This window comes from Ranitomeya variabilis, chromosome 6, assembly GCF_051348905.1.
Source record: "Ranitomeya variabilis isolate aRanVar5 chromosome 6, aRanVar5.hap1, whole genome shotgun sequence".
NCBI lineage: Eukaryota > Metazoa > Chordata > Amphibia > Anura > Dendrobatidae > Ranitomeya > Ranitomeya variabilis.
Genome location: NC_135237.1, coordinates 472,396,630 through 472,422,100, shown reverse-complemented (window position 1 = coordinate 472,422,100; position 25,471 = coordinate 472,396,630). Strand labels below are relative to the sequence as shown.

General features: G+C 44.1%; 1 protein-coding gene across 2 annotated transcripts in view; it reads left to right on the top strand.

The window, feature by feature from the left end:
• Window positions 1–11,088: 11,088 nt before the first annotated feature.
• Window positions 11,089–25,471, top strand: part of SULF1 (sulfatase 1) — a 189,381-nt gene continuing 174,998 nt past the window's right edge. For both annotated transcript variants that reach the window (XM_077270635.1, XM_077270633.1), the window contains exon 1: window positions 11,089–11,301. The gene's annotated coding sequence lies outside the window, so the exon portion shown is untranslated. The remainder of the gene's footprint in view (window positions 11,302–25,471) is intronic.

Here is a 25,471-nt window from a genome sequence, read left to right as displayed (position 1 = left end):
ACAACAGTACCCCCCCCTTAGTGAGGGGTCACCGAACCCTCACCACGACCACCAGGGCGATCAGGATGAGCGGCATGAAAGGCACGAACTAAATCGGCCGCATGAACATCAGAGGCGACCACCCAGGAATTATCCTCCTGACCATAGCCCTTCCACTTGACCAGGTACTGAAGCCTCCGCCTGGAGAGGCGAGAATCCAAGATTTTCTCCACCACGTACTCCAACTCGCCCTCAACCAACACCGGAGCAGGAGGCTCAGCAGAAGGAACTACAGGCACAATGTACCGCCGCAACAAGGACCTATGAAATACATTGTGAATAGCAAACGACACAGGAAGATCCAGACGAAAAGATACAGGATTAAGGATTTCCAATATCTTGTAAGGCCCAATAAAACGAGGTTTAAATTTGGGAGAGGAGACCTTCATAGGAACAAAGCGGGAAGAAAGCCATACCAAATCCCCAACGCGTAGTCGGGGACCCACACCGCGGTGGCGGTTGGCAAAGCGCTGAGCCTTCTCCTGTGACAACTTCAAGTTGTCCACCACATGATTCCAGATCTGCTGCAACCTATCCACCACAGAATCCACCCCAGGACAGTCAGAAGGCTCCACATGACCCGAAGAAAAGCGAGGATGGAAACCAGAGTTGCAGAAAAAAGGTGAAACCAAGGTGGCGGAACTAGCCCGATTATTAAGGGCAAACTCAGCCAACGGCAAGAATGTCACCCAATCGTCCTGATCAGCAGAGACAAAACACCTCAAATAAGCCTCCAAAGTCTGATTGGTTCGCTCCGTCTGTCCATTAGTCTGAGGATGGAAAGCAGACGAAAACGACAAATCAATGCCCATCCTACTACAAAAGGATCGCCAGAACCTGGAAACGAACTGGGATCCTCTGTCTGACACAATATTCTCAGGGATGCCGTGCAAACGAACCACGTTCTGGAAAAACACAGGAACCAGATCGGAAGAGGAAGGCAGCTTAGGCAAAGGAACCAAATGGACCATCTTGGAGAAGCGATCACATATCACCCAGATAACGGACATGCCCTGAGATAGCGGAAGATCAGAAATGAAATCCATGGAGATATGTGTCCAAGGTCTCTTCGGGACAGGCAAGGGCAAGAGCAAACCGCTGGCACGAGAACAGCAAGGCTTAGCTCGAGCACAAGTCCCACAGGACTGCACAAATGACCGCACATCCCTTGACAAGGAAGGCCACCAAAAGGACCTGGCCACCAGATCTCTGGTGCCAAAAATTCCCGGGTGACCTGCCAACACCGAGGAATGAACCTCGGAAATGACTCTGCTGGTCCACTTATCCGGGACAAACAGTCTGTCAGGTGGACAAGACTCAGGCCTATCAGCCTGAAATCTCTGCAACACACGTCGCAGATCCGGAGAAATAGCTGACAAGATAACTCCATCTTTAAGAATACCAACAGGATCAGCGACTCCAGGAGCATCAGGCACAAAGCTCCTAGAAAGAGCATCGGCCTTCACATTCTTTGAACCAGGTAAATACGAGACAACAAAATCAAAGCGGGAGAAAAACAATGACCAGCGGGCCTGTCTCGGATTAAGGCGTTTAGCAGACTCGAGATACATCAGATTTTTGTGATCAGTCAAGACCACCACACGATGCTTAGCACCCTCGAGCCAATGACGCCACTCCTCAAATGCCCATTTCATGGCCAACAACTCCCGATTGCCCACATCATAATTTCGCTCGGCAGGCGAAAACTTCCTAGAGAAAAAGGCACAAGGTTTCATAACAGAGCAACCAGGGCCTCTCTGCGACAAAACGGCCCCTGCCCCAATCTCCGAAGCATCCACCTCAACCTGAAAGGGAAGTGAGACGTCAGGCTGGCACAAAACAGGCGCCGAAGTAAACCGGTGTTTCAACTCCTGGAAAGCCTCCACGGCAGCAGGAGCCCAGTTAGCTACATCGGAGCCCTTCTTGGTCATATCCGTCAAAGGTTTCACAATGCTAGAAAAATTAGCGATAAAACGACGGTAGAAGTTAGCGAAGCCCAAGAAATTCTGAAGACTCTTAACTGACGAGGGCTGAGTCCAATCAAGAATAGCTCGGACCTTGACTGGGTCCATCTCCACAGCAGAAGGGGAAAAAATGAACCCCAAAAAGGGAACCTTCTGTACACCAAAGAGACACTTAGAGCCCTTGACAAACAAAGAATTTTCACGCAGAATTTTAAAGACCAACCTGACCTGCTCCACATGCGAATCCCAATTATCAGAAAAAACCAAAATATCATCCAGATAAACAATCAAAAATTTATCCAGATACTTCCGGAAAATGTCATGCATAAAGGACTGAAAAACTGAAGGCGCATTGGAGAGCCCAAAAGGCATCACCAAGTACTCAAAATGACCTTCGGGCGTATTGAATGCGGTTTTCCATTCATCACCTTGCTTAATGCGCACAAGGTTGTACGCACCACGAAGGTCTATCTTGGTGAACCACTTGGCACCCTTAATCCGGGCAAACAAGTCAGACAACAGCGGTAAAGGATACTGAAATTTGACAGTGATCTTATTTAAAAGCCGATAATCAATACAAGGTCTCAAAGATCCGTCCTTTTTTGCCACAAAAAAGAATCCCGCACCAAGAGGGGAAGAAGACGGACGAATATGTCCTTTCTCCAGAGACTCTTTGATATATGAACGCATAGCGGTATGTTCAGGTACCGACAGATTAAACAGTCTTCCCTTAGGAAATTTACTGCCTGGGATCAAATCTATAGCACAGTCACAGTCCCTATGAGGAGGCAGTGCACTGGACTCAGACTCACTGAAGACATCCTGATAATCAGACAAATACTCCGGAACTTCCGAAGGCGTAGAAGAAGCAATAGACACAGGCAGGGAATCCCCATGAATACCACGACAGCCCCAACTTGAGACTGACATAGCCTTCCAGTCCAGGACTGGATTATGGGTCTGTAACCATGGCAACCCTAAAACAACCAAATCATGCATTTTATGTAAAACCAGGAAACGTATCACCTCGCGGTGTTCAGGAGTCATGCACATGGTAACCTGTGTCCAATACTGCGGTTTATTTGCTGCCAATGGTGTAGCATCAATACCCCTAAGAGGAATAGGATTTTCTAATGGTTCAAGAGTAAAACCACAGCGCTTAGCAAATGAGAGATCCATGAGACTCAGGGCAGCACCTGAATCTACAAACGCCATGACAGGATAAGATGACAGTGAGCAAATCAAAGTTACAGACAGAATAAATTTAGGTTGCAAATTACCAACGGTGACAGGACTAACAACCTTAGCTATACGTTTAGAGCATGCTGAGATAACATGTGTAGAATCACCACAGTAGTAGCACAAGCCATTCCGGCGTCTATGAATTTTCCGCTCATTTCTAGTCAGGATTCTATCACATTGCATTAAATCAGGTGTCTGTTCAGACAACACCATGAGGGAATTTGCGGTTTTTCTATCACATTGCACCGAATTAGGTGTCTGTTCAGACAACACCATGAGGGAATTTGCGGTTTTGCGCTCCCGCAACCGCCGGTCAATTTGAATAGCCAGTGCCATAGTATCATTCAGACCTGTGGGAATGGGAAAACCCACCATAACATTCTTAATGGCTTCAGAAAGGCCATCTCTAAAATTAGCGGCCAGTGCACACTCGTTCCAATGTGTCAGCACGGACCATTTCCGAAATTTTTGGCAATACACTTCAGCCTCGTCCTGCCCCTGAGACATAGCCAGCAAGGCCTTTTCTGCCTGAATCTCAAGATTGGGTTCCTCATAAAGTAAACCGAGCGCCAGAAAAAACGCATCAAGATCAGCCAATGCCGGATCTCCTGGCGCCAGCGAAAAAGCCCAATCCTGAGGGTCGCCCCGTAAGAACGAAATAACAATTTTTACTTGCTGAGCAGAATCTCCAGATGAACAGGGTCTCAGGGACAAAAACAATTTACAATTATTCACGAAATTCCTAAACTTAAACCTGTCTCCGGAAAACAGTTCAGGAATCGGTATTTTAGGTTCTGACCTAGGATTTCTGATAACATAGTCTTGTATGCCCTGCACACGAGTAGCCAGCTGGTCCACACTTGTAATCAAGGTCTGGACATTAATGTCTGCAGCAAGCATAGCCACTCTGAGGTAAAGGGGAAGAAGAAAAAAAAAAAAAAAAAAAAAAAACCTCAGAATCTTCTTTCTTATAATCCCTCTTCTGCAATGCATTAAACATTTAATTTTAGAGATGGCCTGGCAAACTGTTATGACCCCAATGGCGAGGGTCTCAGAGGAACGTGGAAGTCTGCAGAATACAAAAATCCAGCTCATAGGGCAGTGGTAACTGGGTTGACCATATATCTACTCCTAACGCCAACACTAGAAGTAGCCGGGGATCATTCCTACGTTGATTCTAGATGACACGCGCCAGCCGGAGAATCTAGCTACCCCTAGTAGAGGAAAACAAAGACCTTTCTTGCCTCCAGAGAAGGGGACCCCAAAGCTGGATAGAAGCCCCCCACAAATAATGACGGTGAGGTAAGAGGAAATGACAAACACAGAAATGAACCAGGTTTAGCACAGAGAGGCCCGCTTACTGATAGCAGAATAAAGAAAGGTAACTTATATGGTCAACAAAAACCCTATCAAAATCCACACTGGAAATTCAAGAACCCCCGAACCGTCTAACGGTCCGGGGGGAGAACACCAGCCCCCCTAGAGCTTCCAGCAAAGGTCAGGATATAGATTTGGAACAAGCTGGACAAAAATACAAAACCAAAACAAATAGCAAAAAGCAAAAGGCAGACTTAGCTGATATAACTGGAACCAGGATCAGTAGACAAGAGCACAGCAGACTAGCTCTGATAACTACGTTGCCAGGCATTGAACTGAAGGTCCAGGGAGCTTATATAGCGACACCCCTAACTAACGACCCAGGTGCGGATAAAAGGAATGACAGAAAAACCAGAGTCAAAAAACTAGTAACCACTAGAGGGAGCAAAAAGCAAATTCACAACACAACACCCTCTGCCACCAGGTGTTGCTTCGTCCAATCCAGTCAGCTTTCTGATCTAACTTCCTGCCTGACCCCCAGTTTACCCACTATGGTGGGGAGTGGCCTAATGAATAGCACCCTTAGCTCCCCCCGGAGGCCCAGCTGTGAAATGTATTGGTGTCTGTGATACCTGATCAGATGAACTCCTTCAGTGCCATCGGACGCACCGCAGCTCCCCATAGTGGCGGAGCCACAGTACTGCAACGACCAGGACTCTGGGGCGCTGCACTCCCCCCTGGTTAAACACAGTACTCCGGGACTGGGAAGAAAACAACAATACAAGTTAGCAAAAAGACATACAATTTTGTTGAGTGCAATAACAATAAGCATATTTGAACAGAGCTTCCCTTTATGGGAGGTGAGGACACTTGAACGTTACAAACATGGTTAACATTATAAATTACAGGCTATAAATAACTCCTGTTACCCAACCGGGCATTCTACTTAAATGCAAAATTGTTGAACAATAATTTAACATTGCCTTTAAGGACTCACACTCTAAATCCACTAAAGACCTTCCTATAATCACATTATAAGGCACTTTAACTTTCTCATTCTCCTTCTTTAATTCTGCAGGACCGCCTGTCCTATCGGCACCAGACCTACTGCCTCTCCTTTCTTTTACAGGACCGCCCCGTTCAGCCAGGGCCTACTGCCTTTTCAACTACTATACACAGTATAGAACATAACATTACTTTCAGTTTAAGAGCACTGAGTCATCCCTACATGACTCCTATCAGGACTCAGGGTTTACCTTCTATCCTAACTTTCTATCAGCATTATCTAAACATTGTCTATCGAACATTAAGCCTTCTCATTATCTTTCTTCCTTTCTTGCATGCTGGACACCACATCTATTTCTACGGGCCCACTGCATCCTTCTTCTATCTTTCACCTTTTACTTCTCAGAGCACATCATCAGTATTCCTTCACATTTAACTAATTAAACACATATAACTCTCTTGTACAAACATTATCATCACTTTTCTCTCATTGACATTATTGCTATTTATCTTAAGCAATTTTACTATTGAAATGCGATAAATGAACATCCCCTTTAAGAGGGGACCAAGTCTCTGTGAGGTAGCGTGTCTTCCCAAGCTACCAGTCCATACTCAGCAAAGGTTCCAGTGCGGTATCTTCGCAAAGAGTCTTTAAGTAAAACCAGTAGGGAGCGCCTTTAATAAGGTGCAAACTATTTACAAAAAGTTCGGATCATGCACTGTTCATGATTTCACAGTTTTTGAAGAACATAGAAAAATAGAAAAATAACCAAAAACAATAGGGATCCCGGGTCCATAGAAGGATCCCCCTAAAAGTTTACCCTGAACGGGTTTTAGCAGAACAGGAGGAAAACAGTTAACTATTTACATTCCAAGCATCTTAAAATCTTACTCAGGAGGCAACCCCCACCGAGGCTTTACCTGGCAGGTGGCTTTCTGCTGGCCGGATTCACTGGGCTCCAAGCTTTCCCCTGCGGCCAGGGATACCTCGTGGGTTCGGGTCTTCTGCACGACCAGGTCGTGCGCCGCAATGATGGTCTGCGTGGGCCGATGGATGCGGCTGGCAGCAGCGGCGGCTTCAGCGGCAAGCTCCTCCCCCTCGGTGCGGGATACTGCCAGAACGGCGGTGCAGCGCTGCATGTCCCGAGCCCACCATCCGCTCCCCTTTAGGTGCCGACGGTAGGTGACTACATCCCCCGGCTTCAGGAAGGACTTGGCGCCGTCTCCACTCAGGCAGGGCTCCACTTCCTCCCGGGTGATGCGGACTCTTAGGGCGGTCCCGATCTCCTGCACGAAGCCCTTTCCCGTCTGGGGCAGGTATACAACCACCACGCCCCACTTCGGCAAGGAGCCCTCACGCAGCTCACCTCGCGCCTCCCGCTCCACTTCACGCTGGAACTCTGCGATTAGATGGTTCCGATATTCCCCCCAGGGGAAGGGCCCGAGGTCATGCCCCCCCGGTGCATTGGTGCTAGACGGCGGGGACATCGGGGCATCACCGGTCGCAGCAGTGACCGGGCTGTGTGCAGAAGTGAGGTGGCCATCCCGGGGATCGCGGCACGGGGTACCTCCACTTGTAGTAGCCCCTCCTGGGGAAGGCATATGAGTCGGGGACCGTCCAGGCCCGGGATGCTCCAGCGGCAGCTCCCAAGGATCCAAATCCTCCAGTGGAGGCATGTCAGAATAATCCGCTGGTGACGGGGGTCGATGCGGAGCCATCCTTTTCTGTAGTCCTGTCCTGGTCTCCAGTTCCACCTCATCTGAGTCATAGTTTCGTTTCTTCGGTCTCCGCCCGCCATAGAAGATCAGGAGGCGGATCTCTCCTGTCGACGGGCCCGCCCTTAAGATGCAACAATATTTAGACTGGGCGGCCATGGTTGTTCGCGCTCTCCAGCTTGTCTACGCCTACTTCACGCCCCTTCTCTCTTCAGCGCTGCAATGGCGGCGGATTTTGGCGGTAAATGGCGCAACACAGTCTTCGTAATAAAGCACAGTCAAAGCACAATAAATCACAGTTCCAAGGCACACATGACCCGATTCTTCAGGCTTAAGTAGATCCTGTTCGTGACGCCAAGTTTGGAGCGCCCCCACACCGCCGCAGGGCCGAGGGGTACCCGGAGCCGGGCCTCTGGGTCTCAGTCCTGGGGTTGTCACGGTGGCTAGACCCGGTCCGTGGCCCTGTCTGTCAGTGGGGGACGTCCGGTGCAATAAGTGGTGTTGTAACGGTGCAGTTGTGAGGTGCAGGTCGCGGTAAATAACGAGGACACCAGGTTGCAGTCTCTTTACCTCTTTACTGAAGATCTCTGAGTCCTCAATCCAGAATACGGCTCACCAGGCTACGCAAGTCCGGCCGGTCCAATGACACTTCCAGAGTTCTCTTCACAGGAGGAAATCTGTGCCTTCCCCCTAGCGCTATGTGTTGTAGTCCTTCCCTGCTGTGCTTACGGAAAGTCCCCCACAACTGTTATGTCTGTTTCTGATGTTCCCTCACAACTCAACTAGATGATGTTCTGCTAATCCTCCGTCCCTCCCTGAGGTTCGGGTAGGAACGGCACCCGTTTGTCGGGTAGGCCTGGAGTTCTTCCGGGACCCTAGAGACGCCCCTCTCCCGCAATTGCCTCCCAAGACTTCATAGGTGATTTGAGTTAGACAGCCCGCCTGAGACTGACTGCCCTGCCGCTGTTTGGAGTATTGCTTGAAGCTGAATGTTATTCTACTCCCTCGGCGTTCCGGCCACCGATAGTGCGCCTCAGTAGGATGTTGCTTCGGTCTTACAGCACGACTCCTACTGGTATTTCTCCTTTGCGTGATCCCGTTTCTCACTAAGCACAATCTATCTCGCTTCTAATCCTTTCTTGGGTCCCGCCGCTTCCCGGAGCTGGCGCGGACCCGTTACGTTCTTTTCAATGCCAAGCCTCTGTCAGGATCCCACCCCTGACAGAGACCCTACTGTCTCTTCCTCCACAACACCCTCTGCCACCAGGTGTTGCTTCGTCCAATCCAGTCAGCTTTCTGATCTAACTTCCTGCCTGACCCCCAGTTTACCCACTATGGTGGGGAGTGGCCTAATGAATAGCACCCTTAGCTCCCCCCGGAGGCCCAGCTGTGAAATGTATTGGTGTCTGTGATACCTGATCAGATGAACTCCTTCAGTGCCATCGGACGCACCGCAGCTCCCCATAGTGGCGGAGCCACAGTACTGCAACGACCAGGACTCTGGGGCGCTGCACATGCTGCGGAAAAATCCGCTCGGAAACGCAGCGGATTATTTTCCGCAGCATGTCAATTCTTTCTGCAGATTCCGCAGTGGTTTTCAACATGCACCAATAGGAAAGTGCAGTTGAAAACCCGCAGAGGAATCCGCAGAAGAAACCGCGATAAAATCCGCAGTGAAAACCGCAGTGGTTTTGCACTGCGGATTTTCCAAATCCGCTGCGGAAAAATCCGCAGCAGAATCCGCAACATGTGCACATACCCTTAAAATTACAGACTGTTCATGTCTTTGTCAGTGGGCAAACTTACAAAATCAGCAAGGGATCAAATACTTATTTCCCCCACTGTATATATACAAATAAGTATAAATATTTATAAAGATACACACTGTTTCCTATTTAGGCTGCTTTTTGATTTATAGGTAAGAAATTCTTCATTTAGGAGTTGTGCTACACAGATGAGGTGGTACGGAGGAGGGGATTAAGCAACCATGAAGAATGTCAGTCCATCGCCCACTGCCAAACCCGTGGGGGGTTTTTGTGCATCACGAATACCCAATTCAGTTAAGTATTATTAAGATTACTTGGAACCTTATGGAAACACTTTGTAATATCACAATTATAGCTTGTACCAAAGTCACACCTGGATGCATCTATATTTCCTTCTTTCTTTATAAATCTGAATTATTGTATTATTTAGTTGGCCACAGGTCATTTTTATTTTTTTCAATTTCTGATTCGATTTCTGATTCCGTTTTTGTTAAATTGGCGTAAATGCCATTTTAACTAAAGCCCTTCCCCGATGCCAGCAGCAAGACTTCATGATTATTCTATTACCCCCTCCCTTTTTTTTTTCTTTTCAATTAGCTGAACTGTGAACTTGCATGCACCGGCCATGTGTTGTTACATGAAATCCTGCTGGCTGCCATTGTCCCCCTTCTCTTTGCAGCATGTTCAAGCAGTAATAAAGAAGTGAATGCTTGTGGTGATGTGTGAGGGGCAGACAAGCAACTCCTGGGATCCCAAATGAGTCCAATTGAATCACTGCTTCTCATTTTCTTTTTTTCCTCCTTCAAAGCCATTGCTGCTTCTCGGTGTATTTAACTCTTTACATGACGGGTGCATGTGCTGCACTTACATACAAATGTAACAGTGATCATTTCTTCCATTGATTCACAATGAGAACTTTGCTGGGCGGAGCCGACGTTGGCATTTAACTCTTTGCATCATTTGTTCATCACCACAAGTATTATCACCTAAATATAAAAAAACACAAAAACTTTTTTTTAACCCTTTCTTAGCTATATCAGCTTCTAGAAAAGCTGGGTAACAACTAATTTCGTCACCATTTCTGTTCCCGCAGTGATTTTCAGCCCACTTGTCCCGATTTCTCTATTGATGGGTCTCACAGTTTTGCTAGCAACAGATATAACCAGGAAACAGCAGGAGAGACTTTTAACTATGTAACAAGTGAGAATTACTCATGGAGTTGTGATAGAGGAGAAATATATATGATTGCACCATTTTACGCCCCTTTCACACATCAATTTTTTGCCGTCTGGCACATTCTGGCAAATTTTGAAAAAAACGGATCCAACTAAAGTTGCCGACGGATCCGTTTTTTTCTCATAGACTTGTATTAGCGCCGGATTGGGACGGATGGCTTCACGCTTCATCCGTTTTTTTGCCGCATCCGTCCAAAATTAGTTTTGCGGCCGGAGATAATGTACAGAGGAATGTTTTTTCTGTACGGCGAAAAAACGCCCAGCGACGAAGATCTCTCTCTCCGGAACAGAAAGTCCGAATAGAACAATATTACACTTTTAGAGTCTTCAGCCATTAAAAGTTATCAACCACTGAGAATTCTCAAATTGTAATATTTTTATGTTACAGGTAAATGCTCTTCAGGATCATCTACTGCTGGATACAGACCATAGATATTAATGAGTGTTATGCCAATGAGCCCTGCAGTGTCTGGACACTGAGTCCATGGACCAGATTGCATCTTACATAGGACTGCAGGGAGCAGCAGTAAGTCCCAGGGAAGGTGCTGGCCTCCTCCCTACTTGGACATTATTATTACCCTAGATCTGTCCCCAACACTGTGCATCAGAAAAGCGTGCCCCTCGCAGGAAATGACCCCCCAATAGCCATAAAACGATGATTTCGGTTGTAAAGGGTCCTGGTGGTCCCAGGGGATTGCAGGGGGGTTTGCTGTATCAGATGTGATCACACCCTCCGTACCTTCCCCAGCCAGCACCTCCCTCCCTCCCACTCACCCTCTTATAGCGCTCCCCTCTCCCGAGCTCAGGTTACTGGTGCGCAGACCTGCAGCCGGAGAGGACACAGCCCGTCCTGACAGAGAGTGTGCGGAGGGCTGCACGACGTGTTCCAACAGATGCTTGGGGTTAGAGAGTGTCATCACGTTGGAGTGGGGATTAGAGCAGGGAGGCTGCAGTGCTGGAGCTGTGTGGTCTTCTGCTGCCAGTGAAGGGGAGACCCCCGGAGAACGTCTTCTTCAGGTACAGTGCAATGTCTCCTGCCGGCGGGCGGCGGAGTAATACGCTGTGTGTGTGCAGCCTCCTCTCCCTGGAGCCCCCGGGGAAGGACACACAGACTTACCTGCTGCTGGCCCAGGCTCTGAGGGGTTAAAGAAGAGCTTGCTGAATTATTCCCAAGTGTTCGCAGCGAGTTGTTCCTGTGAGGTGAATCTGCTGTCAGGACTTTGTGTAACTTTTTATAGAGTGAATAAACTGGGATCATGTAACTATTGTTATTCCACAGCAGGACATAAGTATGGGGTGTCACCGTGTGTGTGACTGTAGGTGGTGGACTTGTCACTGGCTCACTTCTCCAGCTGCTTTCCTGTGCATCTCCCAGTTATTGAAAGAAGCAGATCAGCAGTCCCATGTAAAAAAAAAGAGCTAAAAAGCATTGTGATATTACATTGAGTTGGGACAAATGAGAAATGCAGCACATCTGCATGAATAGCCGAATGCATGTTTGTGTATTGTTCGAAAAAAGTGCAGTCCCATGTAAAACAGTAATTTGTTATAATATGTAATCGGTAGGGACTAATGTAATCTGCTACATCCGGATAGAGGTAGGAGAGCTGACTTACTTGTGTGTCAGTGTAATAGCTGAGTTAAGATAACCTAGCAGGTTCAATTGCAGTCCTATGTAAGACAATAATTTGTTGTGATTGGTTGGGACTAATGTAATCTGGTACATCCGGATAGAGGTAGGAGAGCTGACTTTTATGTGTACTGTAATAAATGAGTTAAGTTAACATAGCAGGTTTATTTGTAGTCCTATGAAAAAAAAAAAAAAAAAAAATACCCGTTGTGATATTACATTGAGTTGGGACAAATGCAGCTCTACATAAATAATTGTATGTAGCAGAGCTGTTTGTGTATTGAGTTAAAATGATGCATCAGGATTATCTGCAGTCCCATGTAAAGCTAATTTATTGTAATATGCAATAGGCGCATAATATTGTAATCTACTGCATCTGAATAAAGCTGACTTGTATGTGTATTGTAAAAAGGTTTGGTACCGTGTTGGCCATTGATGATGCCTTGCCTCTGCTCTTTCTGTGTATGTATTTGTGCTTCTTCGGATGCATTGTCATACCATGCCTGAGGAAGAGACCTAAGTAACATAATTTATTTTATTTTTGTCAGCCATTTAAAAGGCATCATAACTAAAAGATTGTCATTTTTGTTTTTCCCACAGAGAGCAATCTTGTAATAACTGATCTCAGATAATCTCAGGTTCGGCTGCAGTCCTATGTAAAACCATTCATTGTAATCTCACACTAAGTTCATTCAGCTTTCTGATGTAGACCTGCTGAATCTATAGATCCCTGTGACAGATGACTGGTATGCGTAGTGCAAATCTATCTTGTAGAAAATAATAATTGTCCACTTAAAAGATGTGATAATATTTCTAACTGCTGATTGTCCAATCATTCTGGAAGATGCTGGTGACTATTCCTTAGTGTGTTTGAGTGATTTATTCTTCATGATTGATGCTACTGAAGGATAGTAGCTGATTGTTACAGAGCAGTCCCCATCAGGGCACAATAAATGGTTGTAATAAGGGTTAAAGTGCCACTTGGACAGAGAGGAAATGGCTGGTGTTTAGGTGTCACACATCATTAGTACAGGAGAGGCAGTCATTATGTGTTTATTTACCTTCCTGTAAAGTGTCAATGCAGGATCCCAATGTGTCCTATCTCCTTCCAGCCATTGGGCTGCTGTGATGGTAGTGAATTGTATGCGCTGTAACATCCCTACCTGGTGTCTTTCATTCATAGGTTAGTATTGTGTGTATGTGGTTGGCTGATGTCTGCTAGGATCTGCCTCTCTGGGAGCAGCGGTCACAAATCCCCAAGGTTTCATTAGTCAGAAATCACATTGTGGGAATCAATGGACTGTGACATCTTACCTGAGCTGCACAGGTAATTCGGCTCCATTATTTATGGCTGTCACTGGATCTACCTGCATGTGCTTCTCGGTGTGTCAGGGCTTGTTTGTTTACGGCTCAGGGGGGGCTTCTGATTGCAATGTAAGGGAAAATGACAAATGTTATCAGAGGTGAAAAAAAATGAATCCAACGTTCTCATTGTGTTCGGCTGAGATAATATGCCTCAATGCAAAACTAAATATTCAACATTTCTTTATATATATATATATATATATATATATATATATATATATATATATATATATATATATATATATATATATATATATATATAAATCATGGACACACTTTACTAAAATGGCTCAAGAGTGAACAAAAAAAAATTATATATAATATTGCCACAGTACATTGTGGGACTGCTTAAAAATGGCACATACTGATCTCACAAGATGGTCTGAATTCATGGAACTATAAAGGGTTTATGGGATTTAACTACAGAAAACTCAGAAATGTGCACTGATGTGACTACTTCCAGACATCATGTCACAAACTCTTACCATATTTCTTAATAAATAATAGATTTATTTCTAATTCCCAGAGACTTGTGACCCCCCCCCCCCCCCCCCCCATAAATCATATGTTACAGATCGGTCTTGTAGAACTCTACATATTTGGGGTATAAGCAGTTACTAGCTTGTGTAAATGGATATAGCCGAATATAGAGACTAGAGATCCCCTTTATAAGCCCCCCTTTTTTTTTTTTTTTTTTTTTTTTTTTTTATTTAGCTTTCTGTAAGGACTCACAAGTAGTGATCATGGGGGACACATATTTTGGGGATTTCACTTACCGGTAAGTAATTCTATGGGAAAACACAAAGGTTGTGATCTATAATTTATTGAGTAGGACCTTTATTTTGAACCACTAGTCATGTAAATTCATCATGTTTGTTTTTAGATGGCAGAAAGTTAGGGACATACATTTAGGAGAGGGGACCACATGGCATTACATGTTCCCTATTCCAGGTCGGGATGGCCCAACTTTTTTTTTTCTCATATGCTCTACCTATTCTTGGAGAAGGAAGGGTTGATGAATGGCCTTTTGGTTTTTGTCCTTTGTTCAGTCTACTCCAGCTCCCCACACTCATTGCATGTAAGGATAACCGGCCCTCCTTCCCCCAAACTCCCTCTTCTTATTGGGCCCCAATGCAACAATTCAGTACAAATACCCTGAAAATACAGCACACAGACCGGCTTTAGCCATGTAGTATCAAAACTCTTGCAATATTCCATTGATGGTCTTGTGTCACAATTGTTACATCACATTATCCCACCAATGGAGAGGCTACATATAGTAACATTAGCATAGAAATGTCTAATCTCTACATAAGACAATACTTGCAGTGCAAAAAATGCCATACTTGATTTATAAGATATCTACGGTTCAAATAAAGAGAATTCTTCCACTTGTTGCTGAAAGACCACAAGAGGTCCACGTTTCCACTGGTGGTAGATTCACTGCAAATCTATGGATTTTGTTGCAGTTTTCAGTTATAGATTGGAAAATATGAAAGTTGTGAAATTCTGCTTTATAAATTCACATGCTACAAATGTAAAATCTGCATCGCAGGTCAATTTCCAAACGGAAACCCTATGGATATTATTTCTTCTCTGCTATGTTTGGATGAGATTTGGTAAAATCACTTTGCTGCTACTGTAAGATGCTGTCGATTTTGTGCCCAAAAAATCTTACTGAAAACATGCAGCATATCCACAAGATGGGGAACATGGCTTTACAATCCAAAAACCTTTATTCCAAACCTTGATCTTCTTTACCTTTTGTACTCACAAATACCAGATTGGGACATTTTCAGCTTGAATAGTTTGAGATTTAATATGTGGTTTTGTCGTGAATAAAGCTACACTTGATACATTTACAGATAAATATTTAGAAACTCCATAAAACAGAGGTGAATAATAATCACTGCTACTTAATCCCAATGACATATGACCTTATTCACTGACTGAAAGGAGTTTGTCATAAGATAATTAGCAGCTCTGATCTCTCCACAACATTCAGCTTTGGTGTACAAATAACTCTATAATTGTTGTTTTCTACTGTATATTAGCCTTTCTCCTTTTTTTTTTTTTTTTTTTTTTTAACATGGCTAGTTAGTTGGCTTTTGTGTTGCTATAGATCTTTTCATGTATAAAGAACTAAAGAACACCATCCATCCATACCGGGGAGCGCGAGTTAGTGTCTGCTATGTGCAGAACGTTGTCTCAAGGATACTGGTATTTCAATTCGTGATATCATATGGTTAGCGGTTAAGTCTCTGGCAATCTTGCTTAGAAAGGACATATTTGGTTTCAGAGAGCATTTTGCTGTTTCACAGAGATTGACATAGAAGTAAAGTAACACATGACAGCAAAAATTAGATAAGCACATGAAGTATGATCAGAAAGATGGTGTGTTCCGCATTTTAACATTCAAGTTGTACTTTCCTGCAGGATTAAGTGTATGGTGTACTTAGCTATCCTCTTTAACCATGTAAATCATTCCAAGCATGTTCTAAGTGTCCTATTAAGCATTGAGCATGTCATGTAGAGGTTGTTTAATTTAACTAACTTTATTAACTGGAGCAGAGATCTGCTGCTGACTTATGCCACCGTGTAGGTTACCTTTCATTTAAATAGTCTTTTAATGATTTTTTTTTTTCATCCGTATTACCATGTTTCCTCCAGTAGTGGCCATTCTAGGAGAAATAAAAGGCAGCCCCTCAGCTATCCATGGTTTCAGACCCTTGAAGGGAATCTGTCAGCAGGTTTTTGCTTCCTCATTTTAGAGCAGCTTGAGGTAGGTAAAGAGACCCTGAATCCAATGATGTATCACTTAGTTTACTGGGTGCAGGAGTTTTTAGAATTAGCTTTCTCAGCTCTGCTGTATTGCTAACCCCGCCCACATCGGGCTCTGTGTCTGTATTTGTGTACACAGTCAGCTGCTTATCACAGGAAGGGGTGGAGTCAGACCAGCATACACACTCTGATGTAGATTCTGTAGTCCGGACAATGATAATCACCAGATGATAAAACCTTCAGTCCAAGTAAACAACAGCACACAGCTGGACATGTGACAAATAGTTGAAATCTGTGTCATAACCCCTACCTCATGCTGTCCTCAGATTACATAGCAAAAACTGACAGATTCCCTTTAGTTTGTCTTGATGGGACAAGCTCTTTAAATGGTTAGTGACATGAATATTAGTATGAGCCGTTCTATGTTACTTAATGCAGATAACTGCAGCTCCTTTGCTCCAAACAATAATGTAGGTTGTTAAGCTATAGCTGAGCAACAAAGTCATAATGGGACATATGTTTACCCCAGCAAAAGCATGATGAGCATGTGTACCCAGATTACCATAGATTGTAAGCCTAGTGGGCACAGGTGCGCCTACATTTGTTTAGTGATGAGGCCAACCCCAGGGTTGCCAACAGTCCAGAAATTCCAGGACTTTCCATAGGAATAGGATACTTTTTTTGCTCTGTCCGGAAAAAGAAAAAAAATTGAACACGTCTGTGATATTTTTGAAGCTGAAGCAAATTATACGGATTATGACTATAATTGTCCTTGATTTACACTTTACAGTGAATGTAGCTGATGTCTATTCTTCATGAGTTCATGATTGTTCAAAAGTGATACATTTACAAACTGTATGTCATCCAATTTACATTGATCTCATCGACATTATGGATGAGCCCCTATACAACTATCTATTATTGGAACCGATCCAGAATTGTGCTGATGGCTATATATGCAATGCAACATACCAACACTTTGTAAGTGTACTATTACCCACAGCAAAATGTCAGTTTAGCTTGTTGATTGACACCAACTTGGCAAAGAAACAACTCTGGGTTTGGATTTTGTCATTCATTTTTTTTTTTTTTTTTTTTTTTTTTTTTTTTGTGTCTGTAACTCAATGTAACACATATGGTGTATTTTATTAGATTACGAAGTGCCTCTAACCCTGGTTGTACTGGATGAATGCAGTTGAGTGCTATGGAATACATAATCTCCCTCGGGCTTATCTGCTTTGTGGTATGTTAAAGAAATTCAAAGTGAGAACTTGAAATGCACAGATTATACAAGAATGAACTAACAAACGTGTCTTCTGGTTTGTGTAAAGTTCTGCCACTGACATTTTTACTAACTGTATCATAACATCTCACAATTGGTACAAAGTAAGAATACATACTTATTTAACAATTAGCAATTTTGGTTTAGCAGTATTACTCTCTGGAACTGGGATTAGACCGTGAAAAATTGGTGTTTTTGGATCTCTAAATAAAAAAAATTCCAACTGATAATTTTCAGGAAAAATGTGGTATAATCAAGTATTATTACCAAGATTTTTTTTTTTTTTTTGCTTGATTAAAAAAAAAAAAATTTTTACTACACCTTTTAAGAAGCTTGCAACTTTTACACAATTATCTTCAAGAGTAACCTTCATTTATTTTATTTTTTTCATTAAACAATAGTAAAGGTAAAAAAAATGTAATATATTTTTCAGATAAGTCACCTTCTTTCTCCTCTTTAACTGATGATTTAATCTCAATATTCTTAATTTGCAGCTAAAATGTGTCTTCAATGAATACAGATTTTCCTATTGGTGAAATATGGGGTGACACTTGGTGCTTATAAAGTTCTATGGAGAACTGTAACTGTCATTGTAGTGGAACTTGCAGCAGAATGTCGGTGTCTGCCTCTAGTTCCTCCTTCCATCCATAAAATTTTAAAGACATCAGCTGTCATCTAACTCCATAATGTGAGAATCTGTCTTCATTGAATTCGGATTTTACCCAAGAATTGAGAGCAAAAGATCAATCCAGACAGAGAAGCAGATTTCTCTGACCAGATATAGTCACAATTTTCTTATATTCATGTGTACTATTGCATTATAAAATACAAGTTTAAATGAAAGTTAGTCTTTCAGTATGTAGTAAAACAAAGTCTACATACATCGCAAGTGCTGATGACGTTTTGTTCCTTACTTTTTTAAGTTTGTATTATAATAAAAAATAAGTAAAACTGTAATAAGTGCACAGACTAATGCAATTCATAGAAATGCATGGTCATATGAAAATGACGTTAATGAATAAATAGTGATTACTCAATGACTTTAGATAAATGCAGATGGACAAAGGTTATATTGTCAGGGACTGTGTAAATTAAAGCCCCGGCTCAAAGCAGACTGTGACTGTACATGTGTGTGTGAAAGCTGTCCTATATACTGAGTTACTCCCTGATTTCTTTTTCTTCTATGTAAGCCTCTTTCTTTCTTTCGGTGTGTGATTATTCCTTGTAGCACAGATCAGAAACTAAACTTGTTTTAGCTTGTATAAAGTTATCATTTGGAGAAACAATCGCAAATACGTTATAGAAATCGAAGGCTTCTTGTCACGATCCCACCACTCCCTGTGTCCAGAGGATGCTGTGAATGACAGCTCTGCCGCCCTATGGGATAGAGAGCTTGCTTTGCTGGGAGGATTGTGAGTGACAGCTCTACCATCTAATCTGAGGCAGAGGTGTGAGTATTGGGAATGACAGATCAGCCATCCTATGTGGCTGGGTCTGTGGGATCTCCTCTTCTGGGAGATTACAGGGCTATTTAGCACTCTGACAACTGTCAGACTATTGCTAATTGTAGATTTTCCTCAAGTGGTGTGTATTTACTCTGTGCTGAGTTGTATTCTGATCTCCGCTGCTCACTTTGGATTTACCATCCATTTGACTTACCCCTTTGTCTTGAATCGCTATCTTCCTGATACTCTGACCTCAGACTCTTGCCTGTTTCCACTTTTGTCTTTTACCTTTGATTTATTACAAGTCCTCTTGTTACTGACCCTGGACCACTTGAGTATCCTGCCTCATGGTAAGTCCATCAGTAGTGACTAGCGTCACACTTCCAACTTGCCTTTTCCCTTCATCACTATTTCTGTAGATCCTCATTTAAAGGGAGTCTGTCACCTGTTTTTTGCCACTTGATATAACAGCAGCATAAAGTAGAGACATAGACACTGATTTCAGCGGTGTGTCACTTACTGGGCTGCTTGCTGTAGTTTTGATGAAATCACTGTTTTATCAGCAGTGGATTATCACTTGAAGACTAGTAAACCTGCAGCCATGTAGTCTGTTATATTCATGAACTCTATATAATCCCGCCTACACCATTGATTGGTAGCTTTCTGCCTATGCACATTGAACACACAAGCTGCCAATCTTTCATGTAGGTGGAGTTATACAGAGTTCACCAATGTCTCTGCACAATCATTAGGTTCAGAAAAAAAAATGGTTCCAACTCCCGATAAAATGGAAAACTTGTTTTGGTAAAATTAAAAATTGGATTCCATATTACTCTCAGAAAAAACTGTTAGGCATTTCCAATGCACTCTAGAATCCTTAGTCTGAGCTCAGACAACGAATGATTGCATTTAAAACGCTTAGCTGTTTCTTCTAGGAGTAACATGAATCCAATTTCTAATTTTTCCAGTAAAGATTTGCATTTTTTTTCAGCAGCTGGAACTACTTTTCTTCTTTTGAATTTTGTACATCTGGTCAGAGGGCAGCACTGCGGCTCAGTGGTTAGCATTGCAGCGTTGGGGTCCTGGGTTCAAATCCCATCAAGGACAACATCTGCAAGGAGTTTGTATGTTCTCCCCATGTTTGTGTGGGTTTCCTCTGGGTTCTCTGGTTTCCTCCCACATTCCAAAGACATACCGATAGGGAGTCTAGATTGTGAGCCCCAATGGGTACAGCGATGATGATGACTGTAAAGTTCTATGGAATTAATGATGCTATATAAGTGAGGAAAATTAAAGAACTGAGTCCCTTGCCCCTGCCTTATGTGGTTAGCTGGCTGCCATTTTTTTCCTTTTTTGTTACTCCTAAATTATGTTCCTTCCAGATGGCAACAAAAACCTGGTGACCTATTCCCCTTAAAAGGCCATCCTTCATAGGACTGAAAAATAACTATGCTTTTCTCGTGTGTTGTCGTCCTCCCTGGTGGCCTCCATTTGCCTCCTGCTGCCTTCTCTACTCAGATCAGTGATTCTTTCCTCCTGTCCAAGATGGCCACCACAGTGGCTTGCAGAGTGAAGTGGTAAGTCTAAACTATGCCTCCTTTTGTTTTACCTATCGTACTACACAGAAAATGCAGATAAGGCATGGCTTAGACTTACCATTGTATTTCTTATGCCACCTTGGAGGCAGGAGGTGGCAGGGAGAAGCAAATGGACAGTACCAGCTAGGGTGCCTATACATATGAAATGGATAGTCACTTTTCAATCGCAGGGTGCTTTAAGGCTTCTTTAAGATTTTACACTATATACAGTACTTTTGGCCACTTCCATGTTCATTTCTATAGCAATAACTGAACTCTTGACTTAATACGGACTTCATTTTTTTTCTAGCTGTGTGATAATGTAAAAATTAAGAGGCTTGTGTTGAATTTCCATTCACTATCCTATTGGTATAGCTGTATTGTAAAGCTCTGTAGTATTTACTGATTTTTATTTTTTATGCGTTTTAAAAGATTCATCGAATTTCAAAGGGGTATATTTCAAAATGTATTACATGCTTAAGGCCTGTCCCACACGTCCGGTACCGGAAAAATCTGTACCGGAGTTGTCCGTGTGCTCACGTGGCACATCAGTGTGGCACACGTGCGGCAGCCTTGTGCCGACTGGGTACCACACGGACCGTGCACGAGACAGCGCTAGAGATAAGCGCTGTCCCCTGCATCTGGTGCTGAAGCCGGAATTCATGACTCCCCCCCCCCCCCCCCCCCCCAAGCAGCGTTCGCTGGAGAGAAGGAATGAAAAATCATTGTTTTTTTATTTTTTGTGTTTAAAATAAAGATCCCGCCCGCTGGAAATCAAATTCTCACCCGGCTCCCTCGATGCTTCCTCTCAGCGCCGCAGCTTCTTCTTGTATGAGCGGTCACGTGGTACCGCTCATTACAGTGATGAATATGTGGCTCCACCCCTATGAGAGGTGGAGCCGCATATTCATCACTGTAATGAGCGGTACCACGTGACCGCTCATACAGGAAGAAGCTGCGGCGCTGAGAGGAAGCATCGAGGGAGCCGGGTGAGAATTTGATTTCCAGCGGGCGGGCGCACAGGGGGTGGGAGGCAGGCGGTGACCGGGACCTTTATTTTAAGCACACAAAAAATAAAAAACAATGATTTTTTTTTTTTCATTCCTTCTCTCCAGCGAACGCTGCTGGGGGGAAGGAATGAATTCCGGCTTCAGCACCACAAGCTGGGGGGACAGCGCTTACTGTAGCGCTGTCTCCTGCACGGCGCATGGACGGCATCCGTGTGCGGTACGTGTTTTACACGGACTCATTGACTTTAATGGGTCCGTGTGATCCGTGTGCTCCCACGAACACTGACATGTCTCCATGTTTTTCAAACGGACACACGGTCCATGAATACACGCTGACATGTGCAGAGACACATTGATTTTAATGTGTCTACGTGAGTCAGTGTCTCCGGTACGTGTGGTGACAGTTTTCTCACGTACCGGAGCCACTGACGTGTGAAACCGGCCTAATAGTGAATGGCACATGATAGCGAACATACTCTCCAAGTTTGGCGCATAATGTTTACTAATGTTCTAGGTGTTCTGCTTTTGTCACACGACATACACCTATGCAGTAATTCATTTGACCCAAACAAACTGCAGCATTTCATCATCAATGGTCATTAGAACGGTGGAATTGTGGTCCTGGAGATCATTCAGTGTTGCTGGCAAAGTGCTTAAACAATATGTTTGATGTACTCCCAAAGGAAAAAGTCACACACTGTCAGATCGGGAGACCTGGGGGGCCATCTGCAGAGTGCCAAGTCAACATTAGTACAGCACCTAATCCACTGGTTTGGGAGTTCATTGTTGAGATGGCGACACACACCTCTGAATGCCTTTAGGGTGGAGCTCCGTCTTGTTGGAAAATGAAGTTTCTGGAATCAGTTGTCAGTGGCAGAAACAACCATAACTGTAACATATCGAGGTACAATGTACTCATCACAGTCTTTTCAGTGATTTTCAAGATTGCATAGAAAACATTTACGTTTGGAGAATCTTTCGATTTCCGCAGTGGCATTGGGATTTTCTGTTCCCCATCATCGGACATTGTGATGGTTCACCTTTCCTCTAAAGTGGAAGGTTTCCTCATCACTGAACACTAGCCGGGAAGGAAATTCGTCAGCTTCCAATGAGGCCTGAAAAAGTTCACAGAATTAGTATTAGATTCTATGGTCGGCTGGGCTCAAATGTTGTAATAGCTGTATGCAATATGGTTTCTGGTGCAGTCACTGTTGCAGAATCTTCCAGTCGGCTGAGGAATGCCAAGTTTACAACTTGCACAACATGTTGATTTCTGTGGGCTGCGTGCAAAGGTCTCTTGAACCCTCTCCACTGCTTCGCCTGTAACTGTAGCATCCTGTGTCCTTAAATTATCGATACCACTGCAGAATGCTCTGGTGAACAGGTGGGTCACTTTCACGCTGTCTTCAGAATGCTCACTTAAAAATTGCTTTACACTTCTCATACTCTTTCATGCATAGTCGCCATTTTGGGATCTGATGCCGCCCTGCCATCTCTTGAGTCACAAGCAAGTTTGCACACTCGGGTTACAAACTGTGAGGTGTCTTTTCGATACATTATTATTACAAATGGGTGAAATTTATATCTTTGCAGTAATACAAATTCAAAATGTGATGAATCTTATATAATCGCCCTGTGTGTATATATACGGTACTTGTCTAGATTTAATTTAAAGGGTTTGTCAAGTGGCACAAAATGAAGTTTTACTGTGTATGTATGAATATCCTATTTGCACTTTACTAATGTACTTTATTGCTCACAAGTGCCTTGCTGACTCCTTTTGAGCCCTTCTCGCAGTTCCATTTCCACATTTGCTCTGATACAGGTATAGAGCTCTTCATCCCTGTGTGAATTGCAGGGTGGCTGTCTTCATTATTTCCATTGCTTAGCCAGCCTCTTCTTTGTCACGACGACCTATACGTAGTCAGAAAAGGGGTTTTGCTTTTCTAATGACATGAGCCATTGCCAGCCCCCTTAATCACATGTGGTCACTTAGAGTGAGAGAGGAAGCTTCTTTAGAGATGAGCGATCTCAAACTGTTAAGTTTGGAGTTCATAGTGAACACCTAGTGTCCAGTGCTGAAATCTGAACACTGAACACTAAAACGCACTCCGTCCAAAGTCAGAGTACAGATGCTGAATAAAGCTTGTTGAAAGGCTGCATCATAGCCTTTCAGCAAGCTTTTTGGCTGTGGGCACTTCCTCAGCCATCACAACCATGCCAAAATGAGTCTGCCCCATTTAACTTCTGGCTTTCCAAACTGGACACATGGCCTGAGCTTGCCCTTTCTTACCTTTTTGGGGTGCTGGCCTGCCATGCGGCAGAACGTTTGTTTAGCACGGCAACGGTTGTGATCAGACAGGCGCATCTGCCTGTCCACATTAAAATGAGCCAGGTCTAGATCCCACAGGACTTTGGCTGAATAAAGTATACCAGATGCACCCTGTCATTTGTAATACTTCACCGCAGTCTGTTCATTCTATTTGCTATTCCCAATGTTTTGGGGCATCCACAAATTAAAAAAAACAACAACGAAGTGTTGGCTACCTCCTGGGTTCAAGATTATATTATAATAAAAAAAAAAATATATATGTGTGTATGTATGTATGTGTGTGTGTGTGTGTGTGTATGTGTATATATATATATTATACTGCTCAAAAAAATAAAGGGAACATTTAACTCCAAGTAAATCAAACTTCTGTGAAATCACAATGTCCACTAAGGAAGCAACACTGATTGACAATCAATTTCACATGCTGTTGTGCAAATGGAATAAACAACAGATGGAAATTATTGGCAATTATCAAGAGACACTCAAAGGAGTGGTTCTGCAGGTGGGGACCACAGACCACATCTCAGTACCAATGCTTTCTGGCTGATGTTTTGGTCACTTTTGAATGTTGGTTGGGCTTTCACACTTGTGGTGGCATGAGATGGACTCTACAACCCATACAAGTGGCTCAGGTAGTGCAGCTTATCCAGGATGGCACATCAATGCGAACTGTGGCAAGAAGTTTTGCTGTGTCTGTCAGGGTAGTGTCAAGAGGCTGGAGGCGCTACCAGGAGACAGGCCAGTACACCAGGAGACGTGGAGGGGGCAGCAGGAGGGCAACAACCCAGCAGCAGGACTGCTACCTCAGCCTTTGTGCAAAGAGGAACAGAAGGAGCACTGCCAGAGCCCTGCAAAATGACCTCCAGCAGGCCACAAATGTGCATGTATCTGCACAAACGGTTAGAACTCGACTCCATGAGGATGGTCTGAGTGCCCGACGTCCACAGCTGGGGTTGTGCTCACAGCCCAACATCAACAGCATTTGCTGCAGAACACCAGGATTGGCAAATTCGCCACTGGTGCCCTGTGCTCTTCGCAGATGAAAGCAGGTTCACACTGAGCACATGTGACAGAGTCTGGAGACGCCGTGGAGAGCGATCTGCTGCCTGCAACATCCTTCAGCATGACCAGTGTGGCAGTGGGTCAGTAATGGTGTAAGGTTGCATTTCTTTGGAGGGCCGCACAGCCCTCCATGTGCTCGCCAGAGGTAGCCTGACTGCCATTAGGTACCGAGATGAGATCCTCAGACCCCTTGTGAGACCATATGCTGGTGCGGTTGGCCCTGGGTTCCTCCTAATGCAGGACAATGCCAGTCCTCATGTGGCTGGAGTGTGACCGCAGTTCCTGCAAGATGAAGGCATTGAAGCTATGGACTGACCCGCCCATCTTCCAGACCTGAATCCAATTGAACACATCTGGGACATCATGTCTCGCACCATCCACCAACGTCCCGTTGCACCACAGACTGTCCAGGAGTTGGCGGATGCTTTAGTCCAGGTCTGGGAGGAGATCCCTCAGGAGACCATCCGCCGCCTCATCAGGAGCATGCCCAGGCATTGTAGGGAGGTCATACAGGCACGTGGAGGCCACACACTACTGAGCATCATTTCCTTGTCTTGAGGCATTTCTACTGAAGTTGGATCACCCAATAACTTCATTTTCCACTTTGATTTTGAGCATCATTCCAACTCCAGACCTCCGTGGGATATTAGTTGTGATTTACATTGATCATTTTTAGGTTTTATCGTGCTCAACACATTCCACT